Consider the following 24,402-nt stretch of genomic DNA (forward strand, 5'->3'; position numbering starts at 1 on the left):
GGACATACGGAAAAAAATCTCTTTAAACTTTTGTATGTCTACAAACTTCTTTATTCCATCTTCACATTTCATGAAAGATAAGTCTGGAATTCTCAATTGGAAATGACTTCCACTCAGACTATTGAAGCCAACCTTCAACTGTGTTTTAGTGTCTCTGGCCGCCATTGATGAATCTGGTGCCATTCTGATTGCTCTTTGATTCACGCATTCATTCATATTCGCAACCAATGAGTACTTAGAGAACCGTTTCTTCACCTTCTATGTGCCAGGCTCCTTTTTAGGTCAGAGGCACCCAGAATGAACGGGATCGAAGTCTCTGACGTCACATAGCTCACTTTATGAAGCAGGACTGGCTTCTTCCATTTGCTCCCTATTCGCTATGGATTTTATTTTTCATGTACTCATCCTGCCCTCTGTCTTTGATGTGTCAAGAGTGCGGTCTCTGTAGTTTCATTTCTCTGGAGACTTTACTTCCTGTGTGGACAGAGGATGGCTGCAGAGGGTGCTGTTGTGTTAACTGCCCCCGCCCTGTTGTACGAGCGCCCCACCCCGGCCGTCTGAGGTTCCCGGGCTTCCAGCTCCTGCCCCTTCCTGACGCTGTGAGATTCAAATCAGCATCCTGATTGGTGGGATCACAAGGCTGAACTGTTTAAATTTCTTAAGCCAGTTACTATTCATCTATCTACTTTCTTTCTTTTTTAAAATTAATTTTATTGGTACACTTTAGGTACACAGTACAGTTACATTCATCACTGGGATCTTGTGCCTTTACATGATGTATCTTGGTTCTTATTGTTCCCCATTCCCCTGCCCTCCCTTCAACCCCTCCACCCTTCCCTATTTACAAAGACTTTGTTTCCATTTTTCCCTCTTCTCCTATGCCTTCCTTTCCCCTACCCCTCTCACTTCCCCTACCCACTTTACATCTACTTTCTAGCTTCCAAAAATTGTTTAAAGCTCTCAGTTGCTATTTTCTCTTAACTCTGTGAATTCATATCTTTGTGTGCTTCTTTTTAAAAAATTGTTTCAGTGGAAATTTAGGAGGAAACTTATTCATTTATTTTGTCGTGCTTCTACTCAGAAATTGTGACACATTTTTTTCAAAATTGCAATGTAAATAAATACTTTTAATTTCAAAAGGCAGTGTGGGTCCATTCAAAGTTTTTAGAATGTAGTATGCTATTTCACATATTAATTATCAAGTTGTCTGGTAGGTAGTTACCCAAAATTGTCTCAAAGTACTATCTCTCACATCATTGTTGTACTTTTGTTAATGGGGGCAAGGATGTGCTTTCAATTTAAGACTGTTTCTCCACCCTGAAGGGGCCTCCCCAGATAGAGAAAAACATGTACTGTACTAAAACGTATGCTCAAGATGTTCTCTTTCAGGGTTTTATAAGTATTTTAAATATTAATTTAAAAATAGATTATGTTAGTTCAGAATTCTATGAGAAAATACTACACTGAGTGGCTTATCGACAGCAAGAATTTATATCTCACTATTCTGGGGACTAAAGTCCCAGATCATGGTTCCAGCTGCTTGCATTCTGTTAAGGGACATCGTCAGGTTGCAAGAGACTCGTGTCTTCTGGTGGCCTCACTGGGCAGAAAGAGGGTCTCTAGTAGAAGGGCACTAATCCTAATCCCATCCATGAAGGCTCCACCCTCATGACCTAATAACCCCCCAACTCCTAATACTTAGTGGGTTAGGATTCAGTGTATGGATTTTGGAGGAACATTCAGTCCTGACACACATGCTTTTGTATGAGTGTAGCCACTAACACCAAAGTGACACTTTGGATGACGTAAGTCTCGCGTTGCTATAGAAAAATGTCCAAAACAGTACTAGCTTCTCTGCTTGAAATTGTCTTATTGTACTCATATATGCCATTTGAAACAGAGGATGGTGACTGCAAAGGATAAACTGGGGACTTTGTAATGAAAATAGAAATAAATAAATGAGGTGGAAGGGTTGCAAGTTTGAGGTCAGCCTGGGCAACACAGCAAGAATCCATTTCAAGAATGGGGATGCAAATAAAAACCAAACACACGAACAGAGTGGCCCATTCTTTCCTTCTAGGGCTTCTTCCCTGTGAGATCAGCAGGGAGTCTTGGGAGAGTCAATGGGTTATGCAGATTCCAGAGACTCATGGGTAGGGATCAGCCAGCAGTAGGTGCCCCAGGTTATTCTGTGGTCTTCCTCAGATGACCTTGTGAGAGCTCCGGATCTGGAGGTTCCAGCTGTCACGGGTCAGTCTGCAGCTTTCACGGGTCCAGCCAAGGCTTTGAATACTCAGAGCTATCTGACCGGAAGTCCTTCCATTCAGCCAGCTTTGGGGAAGAAAATAACTTCTTGGAATTTTTGCCCCTCTTTAACATATCCTTGTAAATCACTTTAAAGTGAACTCAAAATTGTATCTTAAAGATTTGGACTTTTCTGATTATAAAAGTATCACAAATTCATTTAGGAAATTTATCAAGTAATTATAAAAAGGAAAATGAAAATTATCTATTACTGTTGAAAGGTAACCCGTTACTTTATAATATGGGCATATTTTCCATCAGAATACGTGTGTGTGTGTGTGTGTGTGTGTGTGTGTGTGTGTTTAATAGAGGTAAGATACATACATTTGTAGATATGTGTATGTGAATAATACACACAATTTTGTATACCCCCTTTTTCACTCAGTGTTACTATACATCTAATGATTCTCTATAAATGTATGTTTAAATGACTATTCTTTTGAATGAGACCTCCATAATTTCCATCCTCTCTTATTTCTATTTTTCACTCTTATGGCTCTATCTACCCTTTTCATTTTACTTCTAGATCTCTAAGTTTAATTTCTGCCTCCTTCTTACGACTACCACCCTATCCTTAGAGCCCAGAACAGTATTGGAACATGGTAGATACTCATTAAGCATTTGTGCAGTGAATGCAGGAACACTATAATGATCATGTTTGTACCTATACTATTTTCTCTTTGTACTCTTTAGGATAGATTTTAAAAAGATCATCCCGTCAGCAGCCTGGATACATGTGCTAGAGAGCTTTCCATCACTGTAACAGATTCCCAAGATAAACAACTTATAAAAAGGAAAGGTTTACTTCGGTTCACAATTTTGGAGGTGCCAGTCCATGGTCCAGGTCCAAGGCCAGTCCTTGGCCTTGTTGCTTTGAGCCTGTGGTGAGGCAATGTAACTTGGTGGGGACACACGCACGCCATAACCCCTATGGCTCGGAAGAGCAATGAAGAAGGAGGGGTTGAGGCACCGCCATTTCCTTCAGGATCATGCCCTGAGTGACCCAAAGACCACCTGTGAGGCTACACCTCCTAATGGTTCTATCACTTTCCAACAGTGCCAAGTTGGGGACTAAGGCTTTCAGTTAGGGATCTTTGGGGGCAAGACTAGATCTACACTAGAGTAAGACAGAGGGACGCTTTGTGTTCTGGAAAGATCACATCAACTGAGACTCCCACCACTGTACACATTCCTGTTTCATCAGACCTTTTTTTGCATTAGATCTTCCTATGTTTTGCATTTTGTATATTGGGTTTTGTAGTTTGCTGTATGAAAATGGAATTTCTGCTTTGATTTTAATGTTTTTATTAATCACTGAACATTAAAACTCTATCTTAGAGCTTCAACCTTACAAGTAAATTAATGATGCCCCATTATTTTTTTCCATCAGAGTTCAACAGTCATTAAAGCAAAATTTTGTATGTTCATGTGTGCATGTGTGTATGTGTGTGAGTGAAACAACTTGCTGTTAATTACGTACATTTAAACAATTCTGTTTAGAGACAAGCTCTTGTCCTGGTGAGGACAGGTACTGTTTTTTTCAGATGTGGAATGCCCATTAGTTTCCTGAGTCACATAAAGAAGCCAGAAAAGTTGGGATGTGACCTGCTTCATTCAGAGACACATCTCTTTCATCACTCATCTGATTTCTTGGGTCATTAAAGTCGGCTCTAAATATGGTGCCAATTTGGCATTAGTTCTTTGAAAAGCTAAGAAGTACATCTTTGTCACTGTCTGGGGGCTCATCATATGCAACTGTGTTTACTGGCTGTATTTTTTTCCTGCTAGCGTGGTTTTGGTGTGAAGTTCGCACTGGCAGCAACCACACATCTTAAATGCTCGCAGTGTCTTGTAACTTCCGTTCCTGTGCCTGACACCATCACAAACTGATGTAACAGAAAAGGCCCGTGTCCATCCATCTGCTTAGATTGTTGTAATGGCCTAAGAACTCGGGCCCTTCCAGGGCCTGTTCTCAAAACAACATGCTCAGGGGTTCTTTGAAAAATAAACTCCTTCCTGCCACTCTCCCTTGTGACTCTCTGGTTCACTACAAACAAAAGCCAAAGTCCTTTCAGTGGCCCATGGGTCAGTCATCCTGGCCCCCACTGCCTCTCTGATTTCATTGCTTTCAGCCCTACTCTTGGCTTGCTGGGTTCCAGAGGCATGGAACTCTTAGTTGTTTCTAGACTATTCTCCATTCAGCTGCCTTTTCTCCAATGGTGCTCCCTGCTCGAGCCACTGCTCTCCAACCCTCAGCCCCCCAAATACTCACCCAGCCTGCTTCCTCCCCTCACAGAAGCCTTTCTTCAAGTTGTCACCTCAGAAAGCATGATGTTTCACTGTTTCCTGGGACATCTCTACCTCTGATCCTACTCATGATTCATCCCTTCCTTGCTTAAGTTTACCCAGTTAAACTTTTCACCATACAGCAGGAAATATATTTTATGTTGGTTATTGTTTGCCTCTTCCCACTAGATAGGAAGCTTCTGTTTCCTTTATAACTCTGCCTGGAGTCATACTGGACACATACAAGACTGAACAAATGTTAGTCGAGTTACTTTCCCTTTTACAAAGGAAGCAAATGAGGCACAGAGAAACTGAATGAGGTGCCTAACATCACACAGGTGGCGGGTGTGCTCCTTAGAACTTGAACTCAGGATGCCTTCCTGGGCTATTTAAAGGACAACAAGGTTCTCAGCAGTTCAGTTTTCTGAATTCCTTCTTTGTTTTTACAGTGGATTCGTCATTGCTTTTCTTCTAGTTGTTATTATTATGATTTATTTATTTATTTTTTTACTGTAGCCTGGGCAGCCTGTATCTTCCAAAAATCCAAATAAATCTGTATTTTAATCCTACCTCCCTCCCCTTTAAAACTTGTTATTTATTTGTTCACTACAATGACTGCTTTTGAGTTAGTATACCAGAATTATGGTCACACCATGAAGTGATGTGCTTAAAATACCTTTAAAAAAGCCCTGTGCAGAAATTCCTTTTATGGAAGGGTAATAGATGTGGATTAAAATACATGCCCTGACACTCTTTCCTCTGTCCTCCCCTCAGGGTGGAATCTGCTTGACCATGTCATGTGGTGAGGACCACAGTGGTTTCTGTTAATGCCTCTGCTGCTCTGATCAAGTGACATCATCTTAGCTGGAAGGGACCCTGGAGGCCACCCGGCCATGTGATATCAAGGGTGCGGCTGTCAGAGGACAGCGGCAGGGTGAGGGGGACGAGATGGCACTATGATTTCCCCACTGTGCTTCATTCAGAAGCATATCTCTTTTCATCAGTTTCGTACAGATCGCTCATGTTCCTGTACTAGCTGATCAGTTTAAAAACGGAATCCTCAGCAAAATGGTTGCGAACCACTGGTTTAGTTGCCTTAGAGCTGAGTCCCGGGGAAGACGCTTAGTCTAGAACTTTGGCCTTGCTCAGTCTGACTTCCTTCGCTAACTCACGGTTTTATGACCTTTCTCAGAGTATTGAGACTGGCCACCACATACATAATTGTCCCTGTTGGTGCTTGTGGGAGATGAACATTCCTGGGCCCACTGCAGTCCTGTGACATCCGAATGCCCCAGCCAGGCACTGGCCATCTGCATTTTCAAATGAGCCATGTCACAACTCATCATTGCATTCAAGTGCTTCTCCTGTCTCATCAAAGCCCCTGGACCCTGTGTTTTTTATCGTCCGCTGTTAGACCTTCTTCTCTTCCCCGTTTCTCCTCTCCTTTGGTAATTTTAAGCCCCAGGTGGGAGGGGGAATGCACGTCTACTCTGGCTGGTGTGATCCAGGCAACTTTATACTTCCTTGTTCAGGCAAAATTTGGGGTCCTTCAGTTCATTTTTGTCCAAGAGTCCTCAAGATCCAGAAATCTACAAGAACAGACTGCATGGTTGTCTGATTGGTGGCTTCCCAGCAGCAGCAGTCCCGTTGTGCCAGAGAAAGCATTGCAACGAAGGGGCATTTTCCCTTTCACAGACTTGGAGGTGCCTAGCAAGGGGTCATCAGAGGGTAGCATGAGATTGGAGAGCTCTCTGACCTCAGGGGCCACAGAGCATGGGCACTGAGCAGGTGCCAGAAAGATGCCATCCGTGATTGTTCTTAGCAGTGTGCAACAGGAGATGTGGCAGCAGGGCTTACGTCTGTCACTCAGCCAGCCGCTGTCCAGGGCAGTACAGCAGCTCCGCTGAGTTGTCAGCGCCCCAGGTGCCTCTGTCGCTCTGCTCCGCTGTGCTCTGAGGATGGCCACGATGCCCATGTCTGCCAAGGGTGACTGCAGTAGGCACTGATGACAAAGGGCCTTCCTCCTAATGAGGCTTTTCCCTGTAGTTGGAAAGACAGGCCAAAGATTGCTGGCTAGATCATCTCAGCTGTAACGTTATATGCCCACCCTGGCTGCAAAGAAGTTTAGAGAGAAATGTTGTAGCATTTGTAGCGTGCATGTTAGAGGAAAGCAAAGGAAAGGGAATTACCAGTGACTTTGGAGCTATCAATCCATGGTCCGCCACTAGGGGAACCCCTGGTCACATCCAGCAAGTGCCCTATTAATGCAATCCTAGTAAAGAAGTCCTATTAATAAGAACATAGAGAGCCAGGGATTTAGCTCAGTGGTGCTGCTGTCTGCTTCACATGCACAAGGACCCAAGTTGGATCCCTGGTACAAAAACAAAACAAAACCAAAACCAAAAACCAAACAAAAACCGATCAAACAAAAAAACTACAACATAGATACTTTGGGCAGGTCGGGGATTTAGCTCAGTGGTGCCACCACCTGCCTCACAAGCACAACGTCGCGAGTTCAATCCCCAGTACCTCCCCCCCCAAAAAGAACAAAGGTACTTTGACGAGAAGGAGTACTACAGAATAAAGCACTCGATTCTACACAAAGCCCCAAATCATAAAATGTGAGGGAAAGGTAAAAGCACAGAGGAGTATGCGTGGGTATTGGTACTGACCTTAAAGTTGGTAATGTTATATTATACCCCTAAACAGAAAAAATGCATATGTGTGTAATAATTGATAGATTACAATGATGACGAATGTACTGCCAAATATGCAATAGGGATGTAAAGCGATACATCAGCAGGGATTAGATGTAAGCCAATAGCAGTGAGCCTCTGTGCTCCATGTGTGCCGTACTGGTTTATCCATGAATTCTCCACCACAACAGGAAGTGTGGGGGTCTGCAGCTCTGGCCACAAAAGCACATAGCGTATCTGTGTTCGACTCCAGTCTGCTGCTCAAGTTATCATGGTTTGGCTTCTGATATCTGGGCTGTCTTCCCGCTGAGAACCCTGATGTAGCCAGTGGATGGGTACTAATCCTCCAGTTACTGGCTTGCTTTATTCTCTCTGGATGCCACAACTGGTCTGGATGCAGCCTGCTCCCTGGCTTCGGAACCCTGCCCCTGCCTGTGTTCCCTTTGCTTGACCTGCTCCCCTTCCTGGCTGGATTCCTAGCTGTGCTGCCCCTTCCCCTGGAACGTCTTCGAGCTGCCTTTCCTCCAACTCTCTAGCTTTCTCCCTCTATGCCGCTCTGCAGGGCTCATTATCTGTCACTGGGCAGGAAGTTGAGTCTCCCTTTGCCCCTCTGTTAGGCAGACCGCGAGCTGTGCCACAGCGGGGCCTGCCCAGGGCTCCTGTACCTCCAGCGCCTAATCGGCATCATATCCCAGATGAAAAGACAGGTTACATCGGTGAGTGAACGACTGTGTTAGGATTTGCGATGTGTCCCACTGTACAGAGAAATAGCAATCATCTGGACAACTAAGGAGGAAGGCACACTGTGGGGCCGGCAGGAGGGGCAGGACCAGAGCCCGGGGCCGTGGGACAGGCCCAGCTGAGCATCTGATGCGCAGACTTCATGATCATGGCTGGCCAGGGGACACGTGTTGTAGTATTTCAGGAACTGCACATTGGGAGAGATCTAGTCCCCCAGCTAGCAAGGGAGAAAAACTGGTAGGGATAATACTAAAACTTAATAGAGCTTACAGTGAAGCCAAAGCAACGTCTGGAAGCACTCTGACAGCAAACCAGACAGTCTGTTCTTTTCTTCACACAGGGAGAAGGACTCTTGTGTGTTTCTTCTTGCGTACTTGAATTCTAGGCAGAGATAAAGTGCTAGTCAGGGCTTTTATTACGCGAGTAAGAGCATCTCCAAGAAACCAAAAAACTAGGCTATTTCCAGCAGGCGGAGAGCAGGTGTGGAGGGCGTCTGCCTCACCGCAGGTAGGGCCTGCCTGTGGCCCCGGCTCTGGTTGCCAGTGTCTCCTAGCGTAGCCACTTACTGCGATTGCCTGGTGTCACGTACTGCACGTAATTGTATGGGCTGTGATCGGAGGACTGCCAGCGCACTAGGTTTGTTGGTACCAGCGTCACCGGCAGCACGAGTGATGCGTCCTCGTTGCCATGGTAATACCGCGTCACTAGGCAATAGGAGTTTTTCCAGTGCGCCACAGGCTTATGGCCCCTTCATGTTTGCGAACTGCCACGGACCGAAGCGTCGTCATGCGGCTCAGGACTGCACTTTGCTTTGACCCGCGCCAGTCTTGACTTTGATCTGTATTAAGGGTGTCTCATTACTTCTAAGACCAGAGCTGCCGAGGAGTTCGCTTCTGCGCTTTCCCTCGGGCTTTGCTGGTCTGTCCCGGGACCGCAGCCCTTCCTGGTCACCGCGTCGTACCCTTTGAGGGCTCCTGTCTGCCCAGCTCTGGCTTAGGGCCAGGTGTGGTCACCTCCACGGGCGCGGGCAGCATCCGCAGATGAGGATTCGCAGGCCTCGCCCGCCCGGAGGACGCCCTGAGTGCGGTGGAGCCGAGGCGCACCCTGTTCGGAGGAGTCTGCCGCCCGCTGCCCGGAGGCCCGCGTCGTCCCGAGGGCATCGGGGGACAGGCGCAGCGGCACTGCGGTTAAGGCCGCGGTGTGGCATCTCCTTCCCCTTTCCCTGCCAGCTCCTTTCCACGCAGCCTTTATCTGTACTAAAAGGTAGAGTCTTTCTGCAAGCAATTCGTGAATTTTCTGGGAGAAATGGGGAACAAACAAGATCTTAGCACAACGGGACCGCCACCTTTTCACGTCAGGGCCGCGGGGCTCTGCCTTTTTCCGTCGGCCCTGGGCGCTGTCGTGTTGTGGCCAGCTCCACCTTGATTTCCCTAAGCTTGAAGCTCTCTGGGGCGGGCTGAGCCACTTTGCCCAGTGTGGGAGAAGGAATGATTCTGGGCAGCCCTCAAGGAGTGACTGACAGAAGTTGGCTTTTAAAAACCGCAGCTTGCTCGGCACTCGGGGAAGGTCTCCGAGGCTGGCGCTGGCCGCCTCCCAGAGGCCTCCCGAGGGCTTTGGCTCCAGCTCTTCAGTTAGCCAGAGCAGGAGCCCACTGGGCAGTGCACATTTTATCCCGTGCTTTGCCTTCTGCATCTGTTTTTGTTTTTGTTTTGTTTTTTTAGGCAGGGTCTCACTATGTAGTTGAGTCTAACCTGGAACTCACTATATAGCCCAGGCTGGTCTTGAACTCACAGTGATCCTCCTGCCTCAGCCTCCTGAATACTGGGATTACAGGCATGCGCCACCACGCCCGGCTCTTCTGCATCTGTTTTAATGGCTTCCTGTTCATCCCCTTGGTGCATACAGGAGGGATTCCCCACCCCGGGATGGATGGGGAGACCCAGTTAAAACCCCACACTGTGTACAGGAGTTGATGGTAACCTGTTAGTCATGCATACTCGCAGCAGTGGGGAAGAGGTCACTGTGAGCCACACGGGATCTCATGGAGGTTGTGCTTAAGAGTAGAGTGAACTCTGGGGACGAGGGAGGCAGGCTCTGTAATCTCCAAGGGGGTGCCTGTCCCCAGCTCCCACGGGAGGATGCGAGTATCTGTGTGAATAATCCCACGGGATGGCAGGGAACTGAAGCCCACTACTCCAGATCTGTGCCTGATCGCTGTGAGAAGGAGGGGCCCTGGATAGGGGAATCTTAACTGTGGGTGACAAGTAGGGGGTGCGGTTATCAGGGCTCTCTAGTTTCCCCGTGTGTCAAGGCAGGGTAATATTGGGCCTGAGGGTTAGCCCATAGAGCATGGTGCCTCCCCTTCCTACAGGGTCCCCATCTTCCCTGGCATCATCTCCCCAAACCTCTGCTCCCATTTCTGTCCTTGTCTCATGGTCTGCTTTTGTGAGAATCCACGTTAAGATGTCAGTGTGTATACATATAAGTTACGTATACATGCAAGCATACGTCCACCCCCAGAGCTATGTGTGTGTGTGTGAATATTTATGTACATACATTGATTTTTGCACCTTCAGAAGGTTATTTTATTATTTTAAAAACACTCCTTGGTTACCACTCCAATTTTGAGTCCCACATAACTGGTGGCAAGGGAAGGTAAATTTGAGATGAGTGCTGCTTGTAGGATCACTGGTAATGTTATGCTATTTCCTTCTAGAAGAGATAAGAACAATTAGTGGTTGGTGGATATAAGCTGAAGTAAAAATAAAATGAAGTATGAAGAAATACACTCAGAAGAAATCTAACATTAGACCAGTCAGAGTGCCCTATGTAATGACAATCCAGTTTTCTCCATCTGTCTTTGGCAAAATCCTTAGATGCATATGTTAATAGATGAAAGGCTTGACCGACACACACATACACGCGCGTGTGTGCACACACACACCGTTTTGGGTACAGTTGGGGTTAAACGATGCTGTCTGTTATGGTGACCGTAATGCAAAGGCAGAGTTGTGAAGCCATGCTATAGGAGACATCTTCCCCTTGCTAGGGGTCTGAACAGGTGTGTGTGGGGGTGATGGGGAAGATTCTACTGCACATCAAGAGAGGAAAAGCATAAAAGTAGCCAGAGCCGGGCAGAAGAATTCGATGAAAATGTGTTACATTTCTGACGTCAGGTAATTTTGTAGTAACTGGTGCACGTGCCAGAGCCGGGCAGAAGAATTCGATGAAAATGTGTTACATTTCTGACGTCAGGTAATTTTGTAACTGGTGCACTGTTAAGTGCTCGATGCACACTGTGGTTTCTGCCTCCTTTTCCTTCTCTGCAGTGGCCTAGTGGGACGTGTACTGTGCTGTTCTGAAGATGATTTCGGAGACAGATGGAAGAGTCCCCTGAAAATTGCTGCCTTATGTGTTTCAGGCCCCTTTGAGGATGTCCATCTGCACTGGCACAAGTGATCTGTTTCAGTGTGCAGAGTACAGAGGGGTGGGAGGAACTGCCCCACCCTGTAGATGTCACCTTGTTCTAAGGATGCTGTTTGCTATTGTATTCTCATCAGGGCGGCAGCGGAAGAGAAAGTAGGAGAATCTAGACACAGTGCAAGCAACAACCAAAAAGAGACTAGGAAATGAAGACTGCCGGTGTGTCAAAAAGTTATTCATTCATTTTAAAAAGTATATTTGGAGCACCTGTGGTTTACCTCACACTGTACTAGGCAAACAGGTAACCAACCAGACAGACTTCTGGTCTCTGGGCCTCAGAGCTGCCAGTCTCGTGGGGGAAAGGAAACGTTAATAACCAAATCCCAGCCTTGTGAAGTTATGAGCAGGAAAAGCAAATGGGAGTCTATGCAAACCTATAATGTAGGGGCCAGTTGTGGGGGTATCGGAGAGTTCCCCGAGGGCACTATGGCGATTGGGAAAACAGGAACGCGCAGTTGTAAGTGTAGTGGATTGCACAAGCTTCTGTTGATTTGTGTCACCTGGTTGGAATTGGGGGATGGCTGTTTTGTGGGTGCACGTTCAACATTTCTATCTAATCACTTGCTGATTTGGCTGCATAATGTACCTGGCACGTGTTGGCTGTTATCCTCACACCCTGACTATCTTCTTGGCTCTAGTGCTGCCGAAGGAATGGCACTGCTATTTTATGAAAAATCGCTCCCATGCACATTTATTTTCTGTTGCAGGGAAAGGAACTTTCATCATTTTCCGGTTGGCTATATTCAAAGTGAAATTACCTCTGTCCATCACCCTGTCTAGTCCATATTTTTAAGCAAATTCTATATTTTCCATCATCCCCTCGCTGTCGCTTAGCACCTCTCCACATTGTTCAATATTTCCTGTTTAATTTTAGAAACACTTCCGCAGAATTTGATTGCCTTGGTGTGGTGTTGAGTCAGTGAAACCCAGGCATTTCAATTTTTAAGTACTGTTGACTGTGAAGACCAAGAGAATCATCATTAAAGTAGAAGGAGACAAACTGTTGCCCTTACGAGTCAGTAAAATATTTTTTTTTTTTTTACAGTCCATTTCACTAAGTATTTAGAATGTGTATTACCTGATTAAACCATGTGTTGTGAACTGTGGTGACATCACTGTATTCTTACCATTCAGTCTAGGGACAGACAGCACTAAGAGAGGAGTCCAGTTATTCAAGCCTCTGTTTGCTGCAGGGGAGTAGCACGTGATCAGGTTTGCGATTCAAGTAGCTGTTGGCTACCAAGGGGTAAAATGGGAGGTTAGAAAAGAATATACAAATGTCTTTCCAATTCGTAGGAATGGGGTCTGCCTAGCTAAGTGTTGTGCTGTACGCCCCTTCTTAATTACTTATGGGGAGGTGCATTGGGCAAAGTGCTAACCCAGAGCATATGTTCATTAATTAGGAAAATAAAAATGTTAGCTCATAAAAATTTTAGAATAGTTGACTACTTTCAAATGTAAGTTCCCCTGATAATATCTGTTTTTTATTTTTAAATATCAAGTTTTTCCTCTTGCAGCACGGTTTAATACTGTTTCTATTGGATTAAAGGCTATTATTCTCTTGATTAAAAGCGAAATAAATGACTTAATATCATTGTTAGGTGTTGCGCTTGGAGTAGGTAGATTTAAGATTGAAATTATCTCTGTGCATGGAATTATAAATCCTAGAGGATTAAAATCAAAAAGCCTCAATTTAGCCTATAATACATCTGAAAAAGATGGTGTAAAGCAAACATTAGCAGAGTCTTTATATCTCTTGACTTCCTTCCTTTATACTTTGAGAGCTGTGTATTGATGGAATATGTTTGTCTCGAAAAGGCAATGAAATTAAGTCTGAGACTTGTTCTATCTTTCTAGGCATCCTTTAAATTTCTAAGATTTTATTCAATCAGGGCTAGCAAATTGAACAATTTATATACGTATTTTTTTCCACATAGCCATTAGCAGCCCACATCAGTTAAAGTGCACATAACACTTTATATTGTGAGTTCGGTTCCTTGGGAAGCAGGCACTGGGCTGGAGACTGGCATCCAGGGAGCGGAGCTGGAACTGCTGTCAGGAATCTCCTTTGAGAGGAGCAGGATTGGGAAGCAGCTGCAGCCAGAGACTTGGCCAGTTCCACAGGGGTCTCTGAAGCTGGAATGGCCGTCACAGTGAAGGCCTGGACTTCGCAGGCAGTGCAGGTGGCCATCTCCCAGCACGTGTGACCTTGGAAGAGACGACTCTTCCACAGAGGATAATTCCTGTCAGACAAACTTCCGGCAGCTGCGCGGATGCCCCAGTCCTGGCGGAGCGGTCTGGGGGGCACATGGCAGCATCCCTCCTGCTGTGGCTCCCAGATCGACTCCAGGAGGTATCTGTCAGTTTCTGTCCTGCGTGAGGCTCATATGTGACCACAGGTAATACAGACTTCCTCGTGACTCACCAAGGAGGAGATGTGCACCATGCCTTTTCTAAGGCATCTTGGAGTCTTTGAAGTTATAATTTTAAAGAAATAAACTGTCGTGGTTATCATCTTATACCTTATTCTTGTCTGATTGGAAAACCTGTATATTTAAGGCTTGCCAGCTTAAAAAAAAACCCTTCTAAATGAAATTCTGATGTTATAAATGCAAATGAAACTATAGGGAAGCATCATTTAAATGAGCGTAACTGCTTGATTTCAAAAGCAGAAAGGGTAGGAGGACAGAGAAAGTAAGAATGTATAATCTAACATGGTGGTGCCCACCTGTAATCCCAGCTATTTGAGAGGCTGAGGCAGGAGGATCACAAGTTCATGGCCAACCTGGGCAACTTTGTGAGACCTTGTCTCAAAATAGAATGTTAAAAATGACAGGGGATGTAGCTCAGTGGTAGAGCATGTGCCTAGTAAGTGTGACTCTCTGGGTTCAATCCCTAGCAACATACACACACAGTATAAGAAAGACACATGCAAAAGAGTGGCCTGAAGTTGTAAGAAAGCTAAAAATATAATGAAACTCTGATGTTATCCAAGTTTTAAGCAAAAACAAGAAAGGGGTGTGCTTCCTGCTTGGGAGATAACTAGATATTGCTTGCTGGAGGCTGGGAAACCAGAACTGTTCTTTTTGAGGAGAGTGATCTTCAAACAGGAGATGTAGAGTACAGAAGAGAAGGGAATGAAAACCCAAGGTGGGCAGGAGCTACTCAGAGATTCCTCCTTTAAACAATTTCGGAGCTGCGGTTGGAGATACCAGGTACTGACTGTTCTTTACACACAGCAATGCACATCCACTCCTCGTGATCTTCAAGGAGCCACAGAGGAGAGGGGAGGCAAGAGAAAACGAAGAGGTGACATGCTACTTTGATATTTAGAGGGAGGATAAAGGTCTGTTTTGGAAACCAGCAATTGGTGAGCTAGACTTCAGTGACTGTGAACAAGTAGGAGGGAAACTGGTGACAACAGCAGGGCGTGTATCTAACTGCCTTCATCTCTTCTTTTGGAGGAAAGCAGGTGCAGGAGTAATATAAGTACCACCCTGCCATAGAAGCCTTGGGTTTGAGTCCTGTCTCGACACATTTACTGAATGAATGTGTTGTGTCCAATAACCTTTCAGAAGTTCAGTTTCTTTCTTTCTTTTCTGTTTTTTTTTGTTTGTTTGTTTGTTCCAGGAATCAAATTCAGGACCTCGCGCTTACAAGGCAGGCAACAGACAGCATCACTGAGCTAAATCCCTGGCATTAGTTTCTTTTTTTTTTTTTTCTCATTGAGTTAATTGGTACATTTTAGGTATACAGTATAGTTACATTCATCATTAGGATCTTGTACCTTTACATGGTTCTTGGTTCTCATTTTTCCCCCTTGTCCCTACCCTCTGTTCACCCCCTCCTCCCTTCCCTATTTACAAATATTTTATTTCCGTTTTCTCAGTTTTTTCCTTTTCCCTTATTAACTTTCCCCTACCCTTCCCATTTCCCTTACACCTTTATCCCTTTTCTTTCTATTTCACATTGTCAATTATATCATCAGGATCTTATAGTTTTTCACACCAGAGAAGCTATTTGGTATTTATACATGTGTGACTTACTTATTTCACTTAGGAGTATATCCTCAATATGTATCCATTTTCCTAAGAATGAGTCTAATTTCTCATTCTTTATGGCTGAGTAGTAGAAAAACCACATCTTCTTTATCCAGTCTCCAACTGATGGGCAAATGGGCTGTTTCCATGTATTAGCTATTACAAACTGCTATAAACATAGGTGCGCATATGTCACTGTAATATGATTCTTTTAATTCTTTTGGAAAGATACCCAGCAGAGCTATGGCTGGGTCAAATGGAACCGCTAGTCCCAGCTCTTTGAGGTATCTCCATATAGATTTCCATAGTGGTTGCACCGGTCTGCACTCCCACCAACAATGGAGAAGGGTTCCTTTCTCCCCACAGCCCCACCAACATTTGTTATTGGTTGATTTCTTGATAGAAGCCATTCTTTGTGGGGTGAGGTGGAGTCTCAGTGTTGTTTTCATCTGCATCTCTTGAATGACCAGTGATGTGGAACATTTTTTCATATATTTACTTGCTGCTTTTACTTCCTTGTCTGAGAAATGTCTGTTCATTTCAGACGCCCATTTTTGAATTGGGTCTTTATATTTGGGGGGCTGATTTTTTTTTGAGTTCTTTATATATTCTAGATAATAGTCCTTTGAGGAGCAGCTGGTAAAAAATTTTTCCCACATTGTGGGCTGTCTCTTAGTTCTATTGATGGTTTCTTTTGCAGTACAGAAGCCTCTTAATAAGATGAGATCTCAGTTGTTGATTCTTTCTGCTAGTTCCCGTGCTACTGAGGATTTGTTCATAAAGTCTTTTCCTATGACATTAGTTTCTTAATATGGACATGACCTTGTTAAAATCCTGGGCTCTAGGAAACACAATTCAACATCCAAAACCAAACAGAAAAGGAATTATATTAATTTCCTTTTACTTAATATTCATAAAAAGCAATCCAGTGGAGAACCCGCAGCTATGCTATTCATAATCCCTTTTCTTCTTTTTAGACCCTTCTGTCCCACACCCTCCAGGAACTCAGATTCGACAAGTGCTGAGAGAAAATACTCTTGCTTGGGCTGGGGATTTAGCTCAGTGGCACCTCGCCTGCCTTATAAGCACAAGGTCCTGAGTTTGATCCCCAGTACCAAAACAACAACAACAAAAGAGAAAACACTCTTGCATATCCCTGGACCATACAGATCCCTCTCCCTTCCCTGGGCTGCCCCTCCCTACCTGCTCACGAGCACCTGTGTTCTTTATTATTTCTGACTGACAACTCATTTCTCCAAGTCTTTCCTCCTAAGCCTCTTAGTTTCTATCTTTGTCTGTTAACTCTCTGTCAACTCTCTAACTCTGATACACAAAGAGCCCATGACCAGGCTGGTTGAGACAGCTCTTCTTGGGAGATAAATGGGGTGGGAATCAGGGGAGGCAATTACAGACTTCTTTTGGCAGTCTCAGATCAGTTCCATTCTTTCTGGCCAGGTGTATGCTGGGTGACAGAGGAAGAGAAGGGAGCAGGATAGACAAAGCTCTGCCCCTTGAGTCATTGTGATTAGTATGAAAGAAGCAGAAAGAAAATGCAGAGGGTGGGTGTGTAGGGAGATCAGCCCTAGATAGGGCAGAGGAAAAGTCACTTTGAGGGGCTGGCACTTGAGTTAAGATCTGAAGGAGGAAAAGGAGTGTTTGAGGCAGAGGAAACCACAGCATATAAACCATGAAGTTGACCTGTTTGAAAAGCAAAATGGAGAGAAAAGCAGAAAATAGTAGAAGTGATCTAGCAGGTCAGACTGACAGGATGCAAGCTTTGGTGAGGATTTCGACTTATACTCCAGTAACAGTAAAGCTGTGGAAGAGTTTTGAGCAAAGGGAGGATAAAATATGATTTAAGTGTTTGAAAGGTTACTGTGTTTGCTGCATTGAAAGTGGACAACAGTAGGGCAAGGATGGAAGCAGAACGAGTAGTTAGGACACAGTGGCTCCGCCCTCCCGACAAGACCAGATGTGCCTTGGGCCAGAGTGGCAGAAGTAGAGATAGAGAAGTTGTTGGATTTGTGGCAGGATAGCTGAAAGCTTAGACATAGCAGAGAAGGGGAGGAATCAAGAATAATACATTTTGGAGGTAGGGAAAACTAGAGGGAGGAAGACTTCAGGGGTTATATTTGGATTTGCTACAGTTGATATGACTATCAGACATCCAAGTGGAAATGTCAGGTAAAAGAGCTAAAAACCAAGACCGGATCAGAACCACTACAAGCCTTTACAGTAGGGACAATCTGCCAGCCCATCTGAACAAAGGAGAAAAAGCAATATGGCTGAGACAGGGAGCACTACTTATAGGACTAGGGTGAGTTTTATAGGAGCTGAGATAGGATTGAGTGATGTAGTGGCTAGAGATTGGGGGAACTTGTGACATTACTAGTTGCTAGGAGGTGGCAAGAATCAGATTACTCTTTTGGTGGGTAGAGGGGCATGTTGGGGAGAGGACTGTCCTTTGGTAGGAAAAGCCATATTTTAGGTGAGAAGCAGGGCATTATGGGAAGGAGAAGGCTGCTATTTTAGGTAGCAGCCATCTTCAGGTGAGGGAAATCTAACGAATGTCAGAGAGGCATTTGGGCTGTATAAACAAGTCTGGAGCTCTAAGGAGAGGTCAGAATTGCACAGATAAATTTGGGTGTCATCAAGAGAGCATTCAAAGCAAGGGGATGGATGAGTTCACTTAGCACCAGAAATAGCTGAAGAAGAGAATAGACTCTAGGAGCCAGGCATTGGGCTTTCCAATATTTAATGTTTCAGAAAGAGGAGTGGAGGATGGCAAAGGAGAGGGAGAAGGAGCAACCAGTGTAGTAGAAGAAGAACTGGGAGAGTTTGATGGCACGGATTGAATAAGAGGAGGGCTTCCAGGGAGAAGAGTTGTTAGCTAGGTCAACTCTTCTTATGAGGTCAAGAAAGATGAGAAAGGAGGTGTGTTCTTCAAATTGGAGCAAGGGAGCTACTGATGAATTTGAGCAGTTTGAACAGAATTCCAGTGTTCTGATAATTCGCATGAATTGGTGAGCAGGGGAAGGCAGTGATATAAAATAATTCTTTAGAGAACCACATTTCAAAGGGAGAAGGAAAAGGAAGAGGTTGGGAGATGCGGAGGGATTGTAGAGTCAAAGGACGAGCATTTGTGAGATTGATCCAGGGGAGAGGAGACTGGTTATACAGAGAAGAAAGATGATTTGGTCTGTGAGGTTAAGAAGGTAAGGGCCAATATCCAGAGCATACCGGGGACTACAGACTTTTGATGGAAGCGGGACATTTCTTCTGTTGTACATGGGAAGATGAAGGGTATGGGCACAGTTATGGTCTGCATTGGGTCCTCCCAAACTCCTGTTGAAGCCCTAATCCCTGACATGTGTGTATTAGGGTCTTTGGGAAGTTAGTTAAATTTCAAGGAGGTAAGCAAAGTGCTGCTGTTTTTATAAGAAGAAAAAGAGACCTCAGAGCCCTCTTCTTTTGCATGCAGAAAGAAAAGGCCATGTGAGGACTCGAGAGGCAGGTAGCCATCTGCAAGCCAGGAGGAAAGTCCTCACCAGTAACCAACCTGATGTCACACTGATGGTGGACTTGAATCTTTAGAGCCATGAGAGAAAACGAAGTTCAGTGTTGTGAGCCACCCACCCTGTGGTATTTGTTATGGCAGCCTGAGATGACTGGCATCGAAGGTGGGAGGTTTTGGATATGGTGGAAGGATCAGGGAAATGTTGTCCTCTGAAGGATTGTGTTTTCTCCCTGAAGTAAGGCAAGGTCATCAGCTGAGAGTGACTGTGGAAAGGTAGGCATGGGAGGTTCAAAGAGAGAGGAGAGGAAAAAACAATTTTGAATGAGAAGCGTGGGGTTGATTCAGGAAACCTAGTAAATTGCCAGATAAGATCATTAATTGCCTATTTGAGAGGTTCAGAGTACTGAATGTATAGTAAAATAATTTAGGAGAGTTAACACAGTTTTTCTCCAGGAGTGTTTGGCTCTCACGGGTAGACCCAGCTGACAGAAAGCTGTGTACACCCAGGGCTCTGCATTTACCAATGAGGGGCAACAGAAAGAGAAGCAGAGTGTTATGAATTTTTAAGGGCCTAACTTGAAGAAGGAGGGAAATGAAGATGGGAAGTTTATGAAATACCAGAGAGAAGGAGCTGGAGAAATGGCATGTGCTGATGTTAACAGTAATAATTATATTCATCATATGAAAGTGGTGATTAAAAACTCCCTTCATATGATTATTATAAGGATTAATGAAAATACTTGGTAAATTATCAGGATGAGTTATGAGCCTGGTAATCTCAATAGTTTAGTGGATATATCTTACTTTCCTTAAGGCATTCTATGATAGCTGTCACACTTGTGAATAAAATTATAACATCTACATGATACATTAGGTAGATTATGACTGGTTGAATAAGTGTATCAAAAATCATTGATTCTTCTTATATTATAGCCTTGGCAAAATAGTGAGTGCTTCAATATCAGACATCCCCAGAGTGAGATATTTCTGCTTGGGGCACTATTTAAGGATGGTATCTGATGTTTGCCAGATGACAGCAATGCTTAGGTGAAAAGGTATTAAAGAACTATCATTTTAATTTCAGGACTCATAAAGATGTATAAGAAATCTGAACAAATATATAGACACTTCGTACTTTTTATGACCAGAATTGCTCAGGCAGAATGAGATTGTGATAAGATTTGTAAATTCTAAATTATGTTCAATTGTATCTAATGAAGACATTTAAGAAGTTGAGAAAATGTATATTATTACTGGGAAGGAAATAGAGAGTTAAGAATGGAAAGATAATAAGTAGTTGAAATAGATGGAAACATTTGATGCCTAAGGAAAAAATCCAGAGCTGTAATAAAAATAATCATTGTGACTGTTCCATTCTGTGAATTAAAAGACTCACTCAGTCTTTGAGAGAGTTGAAAAGAAATGTCTTAGATAACAAAATGCTGGTACTTGTATACATTGATCTCAAATTCTCCTTGATTTTTGTTTTAAGGGTAGGAAAAAATTTATTGGGAGAAAGAAAGCTTCTAAGAGAGACCAGAAAGTGTGTTGCCCACCCACCCCATTTCTCCATGATGTTTTCTACAGCAAAGCCATGTGGTGAGGTGGGTACAAAGTGGGGCAAAACTATAAGACCCAATGGAAAATTACAAGGTGGGCAGGAGGTGGGGCAAAACCACAACCAACCAATAAGATTACAACTACAGTCACCCAGGTAATATTGATTAAATGGGGGTCAAATGGGGGAGCAAGTCATATAGCAAGGATTCAAGGATTTTCAGTAAGGGTGGGGGTCAGGGATATTTCCTGGAAATGCTGGGTTAAGACCTTGGCCCCCCACCCAGGTGATTGATACCTATTTAGAATATCAGTCACTGCTATTTATCCCCCAGGGGAAGCACAAAGTTATAGTAGTTTCTTTGCTTTTACAATTCTGGCCTTCAGTGAATGTGTCTTGATTGTCCTCCATGTTGGCTACTTAGGGTGGCCCTGTCTAACTGCCTACAAGATATCTAATTAAGTTACCTATCTGCAATACCCCCCACCCCAAGAAGTACCCCTAACTGCAGTAAGGGGGCAAAGGGTGAAGACTATTCTGGCTACTTCCAGCTGAAGAGGGTCATAGTTGTGATCAGCAGTTAAGAGTTACTCTACAGAGGGCTAACGGCCTTCTATAAGCACCAGGCATTGTCATTTTGGTAGCCATATAGCTTTGAGTCTAGAGGAGACAAAGCCAAAGAAACAGTTAAGAATACATGGGCCAAATTATAAGGGATTGCTATGAATTTAGCCAACAAGGGTTTCCACTGGGAACTACTAACAGCCTCCCACAGAGGATAAGGAGAAGGTCCAGGGGAATTCAAAATCCAATATAGAAGTCATATTGTATAGTTTAGCAGTTATGAGCTGTTTACAAGGTCAATCTGGTGGATTGCAGTAAAGGAAGTCTGTAATGCTCTTATATTATGCACTTACATTGATCACTGGCTCATTCTGTAAAGTTCTTTATGTGGCCCACTTATCAGGGAAATACAAGGGGAGACAGAATGAGAATCAAGACACCTTGATGTAGCCACTTTGATGGACTTGTGACAGGTTCTCCTTCACTCAGAAAAGCATTTACCTACCTTTGGAGGGCAGCGAATTGGTCCTTGCTCAAGCCAGCCTGAGCACAGTGCCTTTGGATATTGTATCATCCCTCCTGCTCATGATGCCAGAATGGTCTGATTTGAGGAGCTCCTCTCTCCACAATTTGGGACCTGAATCCCTATTTAGAGGAGTTTGATTGGATTATTCATTTAAATGAGTCCCAATCAAAGGAGTTTGGGGCTGGATTGGCTTGTTGGTCAGTGGATGGGGTGGAATGAGGCTCTGAGAGGCCAGACTTGGAGCAGGAGAAAGAGCAGGTGTTTTCCAGGGCAAAAAGATCCAAAATGTTGGTGAAGTGAGTGTGGTCAAAATGAGAAAGGCGTGTGTAATTAGCAGGGGCGGGGTTGAAGTGAGACAGGGTGGGAATGGGGAGTTTGGGAAGACTGAAGCAGCTATAGAAGGTTGGGTTACTCTAAACAGATCAGCTTTCAGGTTCTGCTTGCCTTAGAGTGGGGGCTGGAAAACATTTCTTAAAAGCATTTTTGAAATGCAAATATGTTCATTGTAAGGTGTGATACATTAAAAGCTCATTAGAACTCAATTACCATGCATGATCCTACTTACAAAGACTACTTTTTCAGATGGATAAGAAAAGGAACCAGGAATTAGCCAAAGAACAAGAACAGACGCCCTCCAGGTGGGAGGTGCTTTAGGACAAAAGCTGAGAGGTCTTGGAAAAGAGGCTTTTGGGGAGAGTGGAGACAGCTCCTGGGCTCAGTCAAGTAAAAACAGGAGACAGCAAAGCAGAGGAAAGACTCAAATCAGAAAAATCTATAACAAGACAAAATAGCTCTGGTTTAACTAGATTCAGATTATTCCAAATTGGAAGTGAAATAACAGCAGGACATTTTATCAGCGGCGAAACTGAATAAGCAGATGAGAGATTAAAACACTTTAATGTAATCAAGAGTTCAATTTTGTTGAGTAGGTTTATTGCTCCTGAGTTGCCTGAAATGACACTTGATTGACTGCCCTTCTCAGAACCTAACACCACATTCAAGTAATTTTATTCCATCTTTTCAAAGATTATTACTCTGTGCTGTTTCCTTGTTGAATTTCATCTGTAATTATATTGCTTCATTTTGTGATTGATAGGTTTCTTGGGGTGCTCTCCTAACCTTTCCTAATTACAGTTTACCTAAGCACAGTAAATTTGGTTAGGCAGTTCTCTTTTCCTCACATTAAATATTAATGAGGACATTTGAACAATGTCATTTAAATACAGTAAAATCTCAATTAAACAGAAAGGGCAGAACTGGGTTTTGCTCACAAACTAAATTTCATAATTAGTTGAGGTTCATCAGTGGATCCTAATTCTTTCTGTTGATTTTTTTTTTTTCTAGAATGTTTTATTTTTCAGTCTGACCAGAATTTTCCCCTGGATGAGTAACAGTCTTGCAGATGTCACGTTCAGTTTGTTGTTTGTTCATTCATTTGTACAAATTTGTTAGAGGGTTTCAAATAGATGAGGGTGTGAGATAGACAAGGAGAAAGTGAAAAAGTCAAGGCGGGGCAAAATTGGCAAATCGCTTTTTCAGCAAATTCTAGCTTTTAGTTTTTTTCTTTATTGTCTTATAAAACAGGTCATAGGAGGAGAAAACGGCTTGATTGACAGGAAGATTCTGGTGTGCTGGCTGTAAAAGGAGTGCAGTTTCCCTCTTTACATCCCAGAAGTTTGGAAATAGTCATTATTCTTTGACAGGATCTTTTGCCTCATTTTGTTGTGGAAGGAATCAGTAAGTGACACTCACAGAGAGGCGCAGAATGGAAGTAAAATAACAAATAGTTTATTTTGTCGACAAAAGGTCAATCACACCTAAAAGCAGTGCCAGAGATTGACCACATACTGGGCTATAGCTTCCCCTTTTATAGGCTTTTACAGCCATGATCTTATTCAGGGGGTTACATTTCATTCTCAGTTCACATTGCTGATGTACAAATCATGATCACAAGACAGTTAAATTTTAACCCAGATGTAGTAATTCTTTGTAGCTAGGTAGTTTACCTTTCAGATTCATCTAGCTATCTATTTTAGCCTAGGGGAAGCGGGTGTTCCCAGCCAGCAAAGCAAAGTTAACAATGGTTCTTTTCATCTCAAAATTTTTAAAAAAAGTAAAATAAAGGGTTGGGCATTGTAGCTCAGTGCAGGCGCCCTAGATTCCCAGTACTGTAAAAAAAATTTTTTTTTAAAAAAATACAAAGCCTCTAGTTTTCTCTAGTGTTCCTGTATGTAAATCTTATATTACCAGGATTTCCTTTGTTTTCCTATTCATCTAGGTGAAAAAAAAAACTCCACTTACTGTCCTGTGATTTAGCTCATTTTTCTCATGCAGTTTTTCAACAATTTCATTGCTTTTTCCACTGACACTTGACTTGAGGCGGTAAGAAATTCTCACATTTCTAGTTTGCCAAGTCTTATTAGAGACTGTTATGGAAAAACCTATCAGGGAAGAAGAGCTCAGTCCATGAGATTTTTAAGACTCTATCGTTATCCTTAGTCTAGCAGGTTGGCATCACTTCAGAGACGTCTTGTTAGAAATGTTGTGGATCAGGCTCTGTTCTGGATCTACTAATGGGATGAAACCTGCATCTGAATAAATTCCCCAGGTGGTTTCTTGGTGCTTCAGGAGGAGTGGCAAGACAGTGATAACCACTGCTGCATTGACTCCTGCTCCTGAATACTGCT

General features: G+C 43.7%; 1 protein-coding gene across 1 annotated transcript in view; it reads left to right on the top strand.

Annotated features, from left to right (window-relative positions):
• The first annotated feature begins 11,536 nt into the window (after positions 1-11,536).
• St8sia6 (ST8 alpha-N-acetyl-neuraminide alpha-2,8-sialyltransferase 6) overlaps positions 11,537-24,402 on the top strand; it is an 82,642-nt gene continuing 69,776 nt past the window's right edge. Inside the window, exon 1 of the mRNA XM_010607115.3 lies at positions 11,537-11,751. The gene's annotated coding sequence lies outside the window, so the exon portion shown is untranslated. The remainder of the gene's footprint in view (positions 11,752-24,402) is intronic.

Source organism: Fukomys damarensis, unplaced genomic scaffold, assembly GCF_012274545.1.
Source record: "Fukomys damarensis isolate Sample0158 unplaced genomic scaffold, DMR_v1.0_HiC HiC_scaffold_37, whole genome shotgun sequence".
Classification (NCBI taxonomy): Eukaryota; Metazoa; Chordata; class Mammalia; order Rodentia; family Bathyergidae; genus Fukomys; species Fukomys damarensis.